At 42.7% G+C, this 14,549-nt stretch overlaps 1 protein-coding gene across 4 annotated transcripts in view; it reads right to left on the bottom strand.

Annotated features, from left to right (window-relative positions):
* Positions 1-14,549, bottom strand: part of Dennd2b (DENN domain containing 2B) — a 110,376-nt gene that overhangs the window by 38,832 nt on the left and 56,995 nt on the right. The window lies entirely within an intron of this gene.

Below are 14,549 nucleotides of genomic sequence, written 5' to 3'. Positions count from 1 at the left end.
TTGATCTTCACATCAATTCTATATGGTTATTATCATGTATTATTATCTTCATCTAAAAAGTAAGAAAGACAGCCAGGTGCCGGTGGCTCGCCTGTAATCCTAGTTACTTAGGAGGCTGAGATCTGAGGATCACGGTTCAAAGCCAGCCTGGGCAGGAAAGTCCGTGAGACTCTTATCTCCAATAAACCATTAGAAAAGTGCTGTGGCTCAAGGGGTAGTGCGCTCGCCTTGAGCTGAACAGTGCAGGGAAAGCGCCCAAGTCCAGAGTTCAAGCCCCACAACCGACCAAAAAAAAAAAAAAAGTAAGAAAGACTCATGGCCTACAAAGGTTAACTATCTCATGTGAATTTACATGAAGCTAGGTTGAGACTAATTAAGCAGTAGCCACCACCCTCTTTGTGGACCCTTGAGCCCTCAAGCAAAGCTCAACTGACATTCTACAACACTGGGCATAGCCGAGTTTAGAACATAGCTGTGGAACTTCAACAGACCTTCTTGGTCCTCCTGGCTGGATGACTTCTTCTATGCCAAATGTCAGTGTAAGTTGATCAGTGAATGAAGAACAAAAGGTGAAAATGAGTGAGCTTGCTGAAGAGAAGCATGAGCAGATTTTCTCAGCACACTTTTCGAGTTGTCTACTGACTATGGTAATCATGATCAACTTCAAGAATTTTTTTTCCTAAGCTGTTTTAGTTCAAATATTGCAGTATTTTGTCACTACTGCCCCTGGCAAAGACCTACCTGACCATAATGCTATAGCCCTCAAAGCTGGGCTATGTAGTCTTGCAGCTTCCAGAGTGCCATGCTATCCACAGTACAGCAGCCAGCGCCCCAAGCCAGGCTGCTGTCACTGCTTGCTCACACACTGAAAATGAGCTCTGGTGAGTCAGGGATTGGCTGACAATTCCCTGCTGGGTCACAGCCTCTGGCTGCCCCTGATCAACAGGAAACCTCAACATGCTTAAGTTGTTTTTAAAAGGGCAAGTTAAACAAGAGCTATCCCATGTGCACATGGGCATAGAAATTCAGTGCCAGGACAAGCCAATGACCAGAGAGACTACGCAGTGAGGAGGTGTGAACAGAATAAGCTCTGGCCCTCTCTAAGGCAGGCAGTAGCAGGACAATGAATGAACCAGGCTCTAACCAGGGGAGATCCCAGTCTAGTCACAATGAACAGAGGCGTTAGGTCTCTTCTTACTTTATAAAAACATAGATGCAAAAGGTCCCTAAGCAAATGAGGGCTTGAGTTTCACAAAGGACTCTGTTTCAGTGATTCACAACTACAGGTGAAAGAAATGCCCTCAGTCTCTGCTCCTGGGTTAGAGAAGGGCTCAGGAGAATCTATCCCCTGGAGCAACAAGACTTAAGGAAGGACATACAAGGGCCAGGTGTCAGGATGTTAGAGTCTTTCTGACAATGAGTTTCTATGGCAGGAGGCATTCACTGGTATGGACATCTGTTTTACTTTTAGTTGTTTCTTAGCTCTGATACTGATACTGAAAGTGGAGGCAAGGTAATTCTCCCTATTGGGCTAGAGGTCAATGGCCCTGTGAATGACAGTACCTAGATCCACGTGTTCTCAGGAAGACACACACCCAAGCAAGCCCTTTTATGTGGCCAGATCTCCCAATCTGTCAGAGTCTCCAGCTTTTCTTCTTCAGGGTTCTCATGACAGCTGTTTGCCAACCATCTCTGAACCACAGCCAAGGATCAAAGGTAGTCACCTACCACTCGGACCACAGTGGTGTACCAGCTGCAGCAGGCTTGAGACACACCTTGGTCTGAGCACCTGGTGGAATGGAGTTTAGGTTATACATTTCAATTTGGGAGTCATTAGTAAGAGATAGGTATTATTTGTATGTCTATGTCTAGATGCAATCCACCTAAAATGAAATGTTGCCAGACAAGGCCAAGAATTGAGTCTAGAATTATCAGTATTTCAAAGTAAGGGTAAGTGAGGAATTAGTTAAGAAGACTGCGAAGAGCATTTAGGGTGTAAGAAAACCATCAAGAGTGATGTCCTGAGAGACCTTCAAAAAGTAGGGAGTGTGCAACAGAGTCCAGCCTGATGACAACAACCAAGGAAGACAAAAGACTGAGAAATGACCACTAGATTTGACAATGCAGAGGTCACTGTGGCCTTAAGAAGAGAGGAGGAGATGAAGAGAGGGGAAAGAAGGGAAGCCTGACTAAAAGGAATTCAAGACAATGGGAAAGAGAGGAAGTAGATGAGGATGGATGTAGAGGAGAGTTCATTCAACCCTGTTTTTCTAAGATGGAAACATAAAATGGGGTAGTAGTTGGAAGGGAGTGTGGGGTAACAGAAACATTTCTGCTTGGTCATTTGGGCTGAGGAGAGACAATAGAGAATGCTTAAATACTGGAAAGAAGTAACAGAGTAAGTCAATGTGAAACAGGGCACAAATGCAAGAAATAGACTTTGGACAGACACATAGGAAGGAATCCAAGAACCATGTAAAGGGATGGTCTTAGACTACAGTACCTTTACTTTGCCACCCTCCTGAGCTGGGTATTGGACTCCCTTTCCCCTCTTGTGGCTTGATACTTCATTGGACCCTGATTTTACAGCTGAATGTATTGTGTATTCCATAGATGGGAGATAAAGTCAGGATTTTATCCTTTTCTCCAAACATCTGGATCCAGCCCCATCTCCCACTACTCAGACTACTTTGCGATTAAGCCCTGACAATTCTTTTTCCTAACATCTCTCACATCTGCCCCTCCTCACCATATCCACGGCTACTGCCTTGACTCAGATCTTATCTTTCTGCAGGCAACTACTCTTGTTTGTCTACCTTCAGTCTTGCTAGCCTAGCACTCTACCATTTGGTCATGTCTGTAGCCTTCTACTTTCTACCATGTTCTGAACCCATCCTTTCATCTTTATAAAATGCAAACATCCTGAGGCTGGGAAGGTGGCTCAGTGATAGAGTGGTTGCCTTGTATGCATAAGGCCCTGAGTTTGATTCCTCAGCACCACATAAGCAGAAAAAGCCAGAAGTGGCCCTGTGGTTCAAGTGGTAGAGTTCTAGCCCTGAGCCTTGAGCTGAGGGACAGCGCCCAGGCCGAGTTCAGGCCCCATGACAGACACACAAACACACACAAAAGCAAACATCCTAACTCTCTACTTTCTGCAGAATAAAACACAATTTCATGGGCATGGCTTATGAATCCCCTGATCTGATCCCTACCTGCTCTTCTATCTCTGATGCTTTGTCTCTCTCCACATTAATCCATACTCGAACTACAGGCACAGCAAACACCTAGCTCCTTCCCATCCCACCTGGAGGAAGAGATGGTTAATTCCAGATACCTCCACTATGCTTTAAAAAAAAATACTGTTTCTGGGCTGGGAAGGTGGCTCAGTGGTAGAGTGCTTGCCTTGCATGCCTGAGGCCCTGGGTTTGATTGCTCAGCACCACATAAGCAAAAAGAAAAAAGCTGGAAGTGGCACTGTGGCTCAGGTGGTAGAGCGCTAGCCTTGAGCTGAAGAGCTGAGGGACAGCACCCAGGCCCAGAGTTCAGGCCCCACGACTAAAACCTCCCCCCCAAAAAAATACTGTTTCTCTGCCTATCTTCTTAACAAGACTATGAGTGAACCTACTTGAAGGCATGACAGTGTCATGTTAATAGTCATATCCTCTATACTTTGCACTGCTCCAAAAACTGAGTAGTAATTAATTTGTGTTGAATAAATGAAAACCTAAGTTCCCTTAATGGCTGTGCAGGGCAATGTCTACAGACCTCCCTGTCTGTCTTTGTACTATGTGATCTGAATTATAACAACAGAAAGGTACATGACCTATTTTAGTAGACATGCTAGTACATGCCTGTAATCTCAGCTACTTAGGAAACAGAAATTAGGAGGGTAATGGTTCAAGGCCAGCTTAGGCCAAACGTTAGTATGACATCCATTTCAACAAATAAGCCAGCCATGGTGGTACACACCTATAATGTTAACTACGCAGGAAGTATAGGTAGGAGGTTCGAGGTCTAAGGCTAGCCCAGGCAAAAAGTGCAAGACCCTTTCTAAAAGATAACTGAAGCAGAAAGAGCTGGCTCAAGTGGTAGAATACCTGCCTAACAAGCATGAAGCCCTGAATTCAAACCCCAGGACTGCCAGAAACAACAAACAACCTGTTTAGCCAGCAAGACCCTCAACCCCCAAAGCCTTCTCCCATCAGGAAAAAATTTTACAGCAGAACAAGAGTCTAGAAATCTGGGTCCTAGCTCTGTTACCTCCTAAGTATTCTTATTGGCAAGTCACCTACATTCCCTGATCATGGAGTTCTTAACAAAACAGGGGAAACACTCTGAGTCTCCTTAGATACCAATTGTGTGACTAAGATGAAGTCAATTTGAAAAGTGCACACTATAAATAATTTCATACCAGTAAAAGAACTAAACTATATACAAAGCTGCTAACAGCTAGCCAAGGCTGTGCTTGTTTTCCTCACTCTGTTCTACCATCCCAGAGCCTGTGTTGGGGGTTGGGATATGGCCAAGGTACAGCTGGTAGTTAGTGTGCTACAACTTGTCAGCAGCAGCCAGTTTTGCTGCTCAGCAGTCATAGATGCCAATACCACAGAAGACGACTAGCCAAAACCAACATTTTCAGGAGACAGGGAATAGAATAACAGGTAAAAAAGGGGAAAAAAAGTATAAAGAAATCGAAAAGAAACAAGATCATATGCACAGACAAATCTTTAAGAAAGTAGGACAACAAAAGTATGACCAAAGGTACAGGAAGAGAACTATTTACTTATTTATTTATGGTCAGTCGTGGGGCCTGAACTCTGGGCCTGGGCCCTGTTCCTCAACTCTTCAGTTCAAGGTGAGTGCTCTAGCACTTGAGCCACAACTCCACTTCTGGTTTTCTCAGTGGTTTATTGGAGATAAGACTCTCACCGAGTTTCTTTCCCAGGCTGGCTTTGAACCAGGATCCTCAGATCTCAGCCTCCTGAGTAGCTAGGATTACAGGCGTGAGCCATTAGCACCCAGCTAAGAGAGCAAATTTAAAGAAAAAGTAACATGTATGCATGCTTGTACATGCACAGACAGAAATTGAGAATTCAAGTGAAAAACGATCAGGACCCAATCACAAGGTTATTCAGAACTGTGGGCCTCTCAAATAACACAGTAAAAAATATTTTGCAGGGCTGGGAAGGTGGCTCAGTGGTAGAGTGCTTGCCTTGCATGCATGAGGCCCTTAGTTCCATTCCTCAGCATCACATAAGCAGAAAAAGCCAGAAGTGGCACTATGGCTCAAGTGATAGAATGCTAGCCTTGAGCTGAAGAGCTGAGGGACAGAGCCCAGGCCCAGAGTTCAGGCCCCACAACCAACCAAAAAAAAAAAAATTTTTTTTTTTTTTTGCACAAGGATGTCACTGGATAACAAGTCAGTTATGAGCTTGAAATTGTTTTTTCTTTTTCTTTGTTTCCTTTTTCTCATTACGAGGCTACTACACCTGTTAGTATTACAAAAGAACCAACTTGGAGTCAAATGGGGCTAAGTACTGGGAGTCCAGACAACTGCACAGAGGCACCAAGGTATGCCTTAACTGCTAAGAAGTAAGCTTGTCTACAGAGGTCTGGCTTCAAGTGCTTCAGTCACTAAGATAGATGCCTTGCCTGCTTCAAACAACACCGCCTCCAGGTTGGCCCTTTACCTTTTACTCTTCTAGGGCTGCTCAGCTAAAGTGGGCCCTGTGGATTTCACAAACACTAGCATTCTCTCCTCGGTGACAGCCTTGACTTTGAAGATGGCATACTCACTCCACTCTCCTGAGCAGTAGGTAAGGCTCAGGAGGAAGGCACCTGAGTCCTACTAGCAAGATCAGGTATTTGTTCCCCAGCTCAGAGAAGGGGTTCGCTTAGTAACTCCTGTTGACACCACACACCAGAGTTGTTCTGATAAAAAGCCAAAGGTTTTCAGACTTCCAGAAACTAGCATAAGAAACCTCAAGAAACACTTATAGCCTAGCTCTTCTGTTTCCAAAATAATCCTACCACAAATCACTAAGGAGCCCCCAAAAGAGTCCAGAGCAATCTCAGCCTCTAGTGAGGCTATATACAAGCCACCACAGATAGTGAGGTCAATCACATCCTGTCAAGCTAAGCAGAAAATCATTTTTTCCCCATTTTCACTGTTTTTTATTTCAGTACCCTTTGTATTATATATAAGTTTATCTGATTTGGGGATGGGAAGAGGAATCACAGAAATGTGAGACAAAGGACAATGGGTGAACCAATGCAACATTGATACTCACACTCTATGCTGGAAATGAACTTTACAACTTAGGGGAAGGGAGTTGAGGGCGGGGGAGGGATAGTGGGAGAAAACAAGGTAACAATGTTCAATAAGAATTATACTCATTTCCTTACTTACGTAACTGTAACCTCTCTGTATATCACCTTTACAATAAAATAAAAAAGGAAATCATCTGGGGCCCATGCATAATCTAAATGACCTTCTCACCTTCAGAAAGCACATCTATCAAAGAATGTAACAAAGCCATATCTATGTCTTCCCCAGCTGATTTCTAATGAAGCACAAAGTGAACTGGGGAGCTCTTCTCTGCTGGAAATCTCAAGCCTTCTAAGTGCAGCAGCAAAGAACATAGAGAGGGTATTTATTACACAGAAGCCTTGTCCGAGGCCCCACAGGCCTCCTGGGAAAATCTCTTAATGCCCTAGCCCAGTACAAAATATACTGCTGTATAAGCAGGGCCAGGCATAATGCAAAGCCAAGAGGGACACCAATCCAATTCAAGGAAACCATGCCAAAGGCCCTTGTGAAAGTTCTAGACCATGGTCTACAAAGTTCTCTGACATGACCTTAATCTGGAATCTGAGCTCTTATCATTGCTTGGCCAATGGCATTGAGTAGAAATAGTACTGTGCTACTTCTCAGATTCAGACCTCAAGAAACTAGCACATTCTGATTCCTTTCTCTTATGCCAGGAGCAAAGCCAAGCCAACATCTGCAGGTGTTTGGGCTCAAAGATCCCAAAGAGGTCCCAGCAACAGCCAGTATCATCCTATACCCTTCTGAGTTAAGACCCCACCAGGTGATACCCAGGCCCTGACCTCTAAATCATCCCAAGACTTAAAGCCTTTTTAGCAGGTTCCTAACACTATGGAGCAGGCTTAAGTTCTAACTTATAGACCCTGAGGGAAAAAAAATGAATTAAAAAAATGAATGAATGAATGAAAAAATGGTTGCTTTGTATCATTAAATCAAGGAGTGATTATTTGTCAATAGATAATTAACAGAAATAACTAAAACCTGTAAATAGAATGCTACGAAGGCAAAATTCTAAGATACTTTTAGATTGTCAATAAGGGCTTAAAGGTGAATAAGGAAAAATGATACTAAAAGCTGGAGAAAGCTAAGGTGCTGGTGGCTCACATTTGTAACCCTAGCTACTTGGGAGGTGGAGAATGAGAGGATTGAGGTTTAAGGCCAGCCAAGGCAGAAAAGTTCACAAGGCTCTCAAACTGCAGCTGGATAATACTGGCTCATGCTAGCCATTCTAAGCTACATGGGAGGCTGAGACTGGGAGGAGGATCTTGGTGCCAGGAAAGCCCAGGAAGAAAAGTCAGCAGGAATCCATCTCCACGGAGGGATCATGTCTATGATCCCAGCTACAATGGGAAACCTAAAAGTAGATGGACCATGATTCAGATGCATGATCAGACAGGAAACAAAATTCTACCCAAAAGATTACCAGTAAAAAACAAGGTTGGAGGCATGGTTCAGTGGTTATACCAGCCTAGTAAGCACAAAGTCTGTGTTTAAACTTCAGTACTTGCACCAACCAAAAAAAAAAAAAAGAAGAAGAAGAAGAGCTGGAGGGAAGGAGCCCCTTAAAGTGTTAAAAAAAAGTTTGGTTATTCTGTCACCTGTGGTCATATGGAAAATAGAAAGTATAGCTAATAAATTTGATAAACTTGCTGAGGAAATCTACAAAGAGAGCACAAAAGGTACTACCTGATTTCAAGCTGATAGTAGTCAAGGAGAAAAAAAAAAACTAAAAATGAACTACTCAATTTTCAAGCAATATTCAAAGAACATATTAAATGAAAAAGGACTTGCTCGATCAGAAATTAAGCAATACTTAATTCTCAGTCTCTCAGGACAAGAAAAAATACTATTTAGAAATGGCTGCCAAATTGTGATGGTTTTATTGAATATATATATTACACATAGGTGGAGGAGAGAAAACTCATCTTCCTGTACACTTTAAATTGTCTACTTTATTATACATTATCTTTCAATAAATGTTAAAAAAATTGAAGTAGAACTGAAAAATCCTTAAACTACCAAAATGATTTAAAGCATTGCCTCATAAAACCTCACACAGACAGACAAAATGCCTTCTAAGTATCTCAATAGCCAGTCTTGTAGATACTCTCTGTAGATAATAAGGTTTTTATGAATCCTAAGAACCACTGTTCCACAGCAGTATCTCAAGAAACCCAAAGCAAGCTGGGCACGGATGGCTCACCCCTGTAATCCTAGCTACTCAGAAGGCTGAGATTTGAGGATTGCAGTTCAAAGTCAGCCTGGGCAGAAAATTCCCTGTGAGACTCTTATCTCCAATAAACCATTCAAAAACTGGAAGTGGTGCTGTGGCTCAAGTGGTAGTAGAACACCAGCGAGGGTCAGGGACAACATCCATGAGTTCAAATCCCACAATGGACAAAAAAAAAGAAAAGCAAGGAGGTACTTTCCTCCTGTGATTTGTATGTTTGCTTTCCATCTACTACCATATATTATAAAGTGAGTCATAAGAAAGTCATAAAGCTCTTAAAGGAAATAATCAGCTTGGACAGTAGAAAATGAAATTAGTCTTTAGACTCTTGATGTACACTGGTATACAGTAAACAAATGGAGAAAACTATTCACCTGTAAGAATGAGCTATTATTTAAAAAAAGGACAACTCAAGATGGCAGAACTAAAAGCCAAGAGGACAGAAGCAGAGACAATGTAAATGACTCCTCATTAGCAGAACAAGACCTAATCCAGGAATTGGCAATAAACACTCCACTAAATAGAATTATAGTCTCTTGTTTTTCCCTATCTGAAAAGCGTCTACAGTGGTTACTCTTGCCCAATCCCACCAGTGTCTTTTGAAGATAAATATAAATATGTTTTCTCTTTAGTTTACAGAGCCTCATAGCAAGAGAAATAGTACTTAAGAAGCAACATACTGTGAAAGTACCCCCCCCCCAAAATAACTCATTTTCCTGAACATGATTCTGATGGCAAGATCTAAGTCTGTGAGCTGATCTCATTGGTAATTTATTATGTCACTGATAGGATAAAGCCTGAATCTTCAGGGAGAGACAGATTGTATTTTGCATCTGGGAAGAAGGAGAATTGTAACCGTATTTTCCAAAGACAGTAATCACGATGTATTCCCATCCCATATATTTTTCGTATAATGAGTTATTAATACTATCATCAGGTGATATAAACTATCTTCACTGTCCCTGTTATACCTCAATTTAACACAGTTCAATAGAAAGGACACTAGTTGGGCTGAAACTGTGGCTGGCAGAACACTTGTCTAGCATGCACAAGGCCCTAGATTCCAACCCCAGCACATCAAAGAAAAGATACTATGTGATTTCTGAGGCCAAGTCATAAAAATGCCATTATTTCTGCTTTGCTCTCTTGGGGTACTTACTCTTGGGTACCCAAGCCATGTTGTAAAAGCATGGAGCCAAATATAGTTGAAAAGTTAAGTACACAGGTACTCCCAAGCTGCAGTCCCAGAGGACTGTAAGGATCAACAGTCATATATGTGAGCCTTTAAATGATTCTAGACCCTAGTCTCTAACCTTCAAACCACCCAAGATCAGAGAAAAATTTATAAGCAAAATAAAGGACTGTTTTAATATCGTTAAGTTTAAGGTCATTTGTTATATAGTAATAAAGAAGCAGGCTATCATGGTTGAATTCTAGGAAGCATCTCAGGTGATGGGCCTGAGGCTATAGGTTCTCAGTGGGGTGGCATGCCATGGCCATGACAGAACAGGTACTGCAGCTCTATCTTTTTATCTACAGCTACTAGTTGCAGAGATTTTTTTCCTTCTTTCTAACCTCTTACACTCTCCCAGAAATCAAAGGCACAAGTCCAAATGTGTACCCACTTTAGCAGGGGACCTAATGACATCTCCCATTTCTACCATATCACAAATGGAGACCTTTCTTTGCATAGAAAGCTGATGTGATCTGAAATTACAGCTTCAGTGCCAATTTGCTATGTGGGCTTTAGCATTCTCATATGTAACTTAAGTAACTGAGTCAGATGAATCTCAAGCTCCATCCCAAAACTAACATCCCAACAAAGTATGTGTTGTGTCTCTAAGGTTTTGAGAGGAAGAAAAATTCACACCAACAACTACCATATGTCGTTTTTTATGATAAATGACATTTAGAGGCTCAAACCAAGGGTATTAAGAGTAAACACAGAGGGGAAGGAGTCAGTGGTCACAGAAAGCACCAGAAGAAATAGCATCTGTATCTAGGCTGCTGGCAGAAATGTAAGGTTGTATAGAGGGTGGCAAAAGATAAGGGTAGAAAGAAAGATCAGGGCCAGATCATAGGAAGCTTTTTTTTTTGGGGGGGGGGGAAGGGGGTCAGTCATAGGGCCTGAATTCTGGGCTTGGGAGCTATCCCTCAGCTCTTCAGCTCAAGGCGAGAGCTCTACCGCTTGAGCCACAGCGCCACTTCCAGTTTTCTAGTGGTTTATTGGAGATAAGAGACTGACGGCTTTTCCTGCCGGGGCTTGCTTTGAACCATGATCCTCAGATCTCAGCCTCCTGAGTAGCTAGGATTACAGGTCTGAACTACCAGAGCCCAACTTCATGGGAAGCTTTGTAACCAAACATATGGCCTTATGGATACCAATAGTTTTTGAGCAAGAAGATGCCAGTAATGCTTATAGGGACATGACTGTGGTGGCATAATGAAGTAACAAAAGGTCAAGAGAGGTGGGCTTGAGTTCTTCCTCCCATTAGTTCAATATCCTTGGGGAACACCACCTCACTGTGCCTCAATTCCCAATGGAGAAATCAACTTAATTAGACTGAATGGGTTCTAAGCCCTCTTTTTAGCTCTTGTCTTTCTAAAAATCTACAGACTTCAAAGGAAGCATGTCTAAAGCTAAGATGGCCCACTAGGAATTTGAACATATCCACAAACAAGGCTGTGAATGATCCACAAAGAGGCAATACTGTTTATGTGCCAGGTATGTTCCAGGCTCTGAAAATGCAGAAGCCTCCATCTTTCTCTCCACAAGTCCCACAGTCTTACAGATACTCAGGTTTTCTGTACCTACCACCAGAAGCAAGGTTCCTAAGGATGAGATTGACAGCTTGTATTTCCAAGTTACAGTAACCCAGGTGCTAGAGTCTTAGAATAAAGAAGCTGTATTCAGATGTTCTGTGAAGAGCCCCCTCTGCTTGCCAGGTCTTATTGTTCAAGGGAAATCTGAGAGCAACAAGTCGCTAAGCTCACCCCCAACAAAGTAGAAGAATCCACTCTAAGCATGATGCTAGCTTGTCTGTAAGTCGCCCAGCTGCTTCTAGGTTATCAGCACTAACACAACTAAGCCTCACCTCTGGAATTCAGAGAAACTTTGATAATCCCCCTAACCCCTAGAGCTGGAGCAGGAACAGCCTGTGAGAAAGGTAGATCTGGCAGGTTAACCGTGAAGCTCACCAACAAAGGAAAAGGGAAACTGTTCCAGGAGCCTAAGACACAATAAAGATCAAAACTTAAGTGATTAAATGAAAAAACCTTAGGTTTCTTCCTCCTACCGTTCTAGCCAAATCAAGACTGCCTTGAGCAGACATACCTGGCTAGTTCCCAGGGGCCCCATCTGCTTACCCATAGCAGTTTCCCCCTAAAGTTTCTCCCCTAAACTAGATACAAGTGCCTCTTAGTATCCTCAGGTTCCACTGTCTTCAAGGGATAAAGTGGAGGGGCCTAAAGCAGCCAAGTTGTCAAAGACCCAGTTTTGTAAGGCCCCAGCACCCCTGCCCTCCCTAACCAAACCTCCGGCCACACCAAGATGTCTACTCTTTCTAATAACGATAAAAAAATTAAAATGAAAAGATTCTTTTGAACTAACATCTTCTGAAAAGCCACTACAACATTCAGGTGCCAAGATAATTGATCCATGTTGCCAATGTCTTCGAGAGAGAATGAGCCAGCTCTGTTTCTTAAGTGTCCAGCACAGAGATTGGCATCTAGGTGACCAGACCTCTCAGAGTTCACTAACAACAACTTCCTCAATGAACTGGTGATCTACCTTACCCTCCCAATCATACACCCAGGTTGTGGCTAGAGGTAAAACCAGAAAGGGTAACTACAGGATCACAATGTCTAAATACTGTCTAGAGCTCAGGGGTGGTCTCTAAGAGAAGGGTGTAGCTAGCTGCAGAGTTCTGTGGCTCCATGCCAAAAGCCAGGTTCCCAGGAAGGGAGAAAAGCGGAAATGTGGCAGGAAGGAAGTGAAGACTTAGGAGGGAGGCTGAGAGATACTTTTTAAAGGAAGATCTAAAGCTCAGATTATTTACAAATACCATGGAGTATGTTTTGAAGACCTGCATGCCAGGACACTAAAAGAAGAGCAATTTCTGAAAACATTTAGAAATACGTAGGCGTGTATTCCAAATAGAAACTGGGAAACCTGTCAGCAGTCCTGAGTCTGCTCTGCAATTTAATATAAATACTGCGCCTCCCCCAACGATCCACTGACATGGTGAAAATTAGAAGAAAATAAAAATGGATGCTTAAAAGGAGTTTAAGTCTTCTGGGTATGGTTAGTCTGTAAGTACTTTCTAAATATGCTTTATATAAATACACAATTACTTTAAAATTAAGAATAGCATTATACAATCACATGTTTATTTTATCCCCACAATAGTCTGACATTAAAAATGGGGGAAGTGAGTGCTGATTCAAGTGATAGAATGCCAGTGAAGGTAAAAAGCCAAGAGAAGAAAGAGTATGAGGCCTTGAGTTCAAGTCCCAGTACCAGAAATACATAAGTAAATTAATTAAATGGGACCAAGAGTTGTGGCACATGCCTGTAATTCCAGCATCTCATTTCTTAGGAGGCTGAAGTAAGAAAATCTGAGTTCAAGAGGGCTACACAGAGGATCTGATATCTTTGTCTGTCTATGTCTGTTACTGGCCTGCATGTACAGCACAGGAAACCCCTGCTTCATTCATGCCAGTTACTACCCAGGGGCTATATCCTGTGTCCTTTTCAACCAACCATACCAGAACACCAGCTCTGAGTGAACTAAACGTCTACCATCACATCTGGCTGGACCTGAGTATGCCATCCATGGAGCTCAGCCTAGCACTGAGCTTCTAGGAAGGAGCTAGCTGAGGGCCCACGAGCCAAATTTTTCCACTTGAGATCCAGAAGGGGTTGTGAAGGCCAATGTGATTTCAGTAAAAGAGCTTGAAAATTCCCCTAGTTCCCTACACCATACAGTCTTGACCAAACCTTGAGAAGCCCTGGGGAGAGCTATACATGCAGTTTACCTGCAGATTCTATAAGTTGTGATCTACCACAGGAAGGTGCCAATATGTATTGAATAAATTATACCAGTCACTATGCTAAGCATCTACATAGATAATCTCATTTAATCCTCATAGCACCTCTAAGTACTATGGATAAGTGCTATTACTATCGTAACCTTATAGATGTAGTCACTAATATTTTCGAAGGCATAGGAAAATGTTCTGAGATTTCTGAGATCTATTGGTTTAAGTTGAACCCAGTTCAACAGGATTCCAAACTCCAAGGTATTTCTACAGTCTTATATTCTCATTTTTAAGAGGAAGACAAAACCAGAAGAATGGACTATAACTAATACTGACTCAAAGTCCCAAATCCAAAGGTGTTTCTAAATTCCTTCTCTTCTTCCTCCTTCACCTCCTCTTCTTCTTGAAAGTACTGGGGTTAGAATTCAGAGCCTCATGCTTACTAAGCAAGTGATCTACAATCACCCGAGCCTCATACCCTGACTACCCAGCCTAATTCTCCTAGAGCCTAGTCTACAGCTTGGAATTTATACAGATAGGCCCCTACCCCACTGGGCAGCCTCTCTCACTACAGCACAGCCTAGATTAGGCATGGGCCCCAAGCTGCCCCCATCCTGGGAAAGGTCACAGCTCGAAGTACCTCAGCTGTTTCCTGATGGTTCCATCCTAGGATACTGAGCCTCCAAGAAGACAAAGCAAAACTTGATTTAGGGCTGTTTGCTATCTCTTATAGAGACTTATAGAACTAGAAAACAGTATCGATATCATAGAAGGCTTCTGCTTAATGGTCAGCATGAACTGGGCCCAGACCAGATGCAATATCATTGTCAGAGACATGATCATTATTAACTCTGTGTGTGTGTGTGTGTGTGTGTGTGCGCGCGCGCACGCACGCGCGTGCCAGGGCCTGGGCATTGTCTCTGAGCTCTTTTGTTCAAGGCTAGCACTCTA

The sequence above is a fragment of the Dipodomys spectabilis genome, unplaced genomic scaffold (genome assembly GCF_019054845.1).
Source record: "Dipodomys spectabilis isolate Male_0828 unplaced genomic scaffold, ASM1905484v1 ptg000145l, whole genome shotgun sequence".
NCBI classification, from domain to species: Eukaryota; Metazoa; Chordata; class Mammalia; order Rodentia; family Heteromyidae; genus Dipodomys; species Dipodomys spectabilis.
This window is presented reverse-complemented; position numbering and strand designations above follow the sequence as displayed.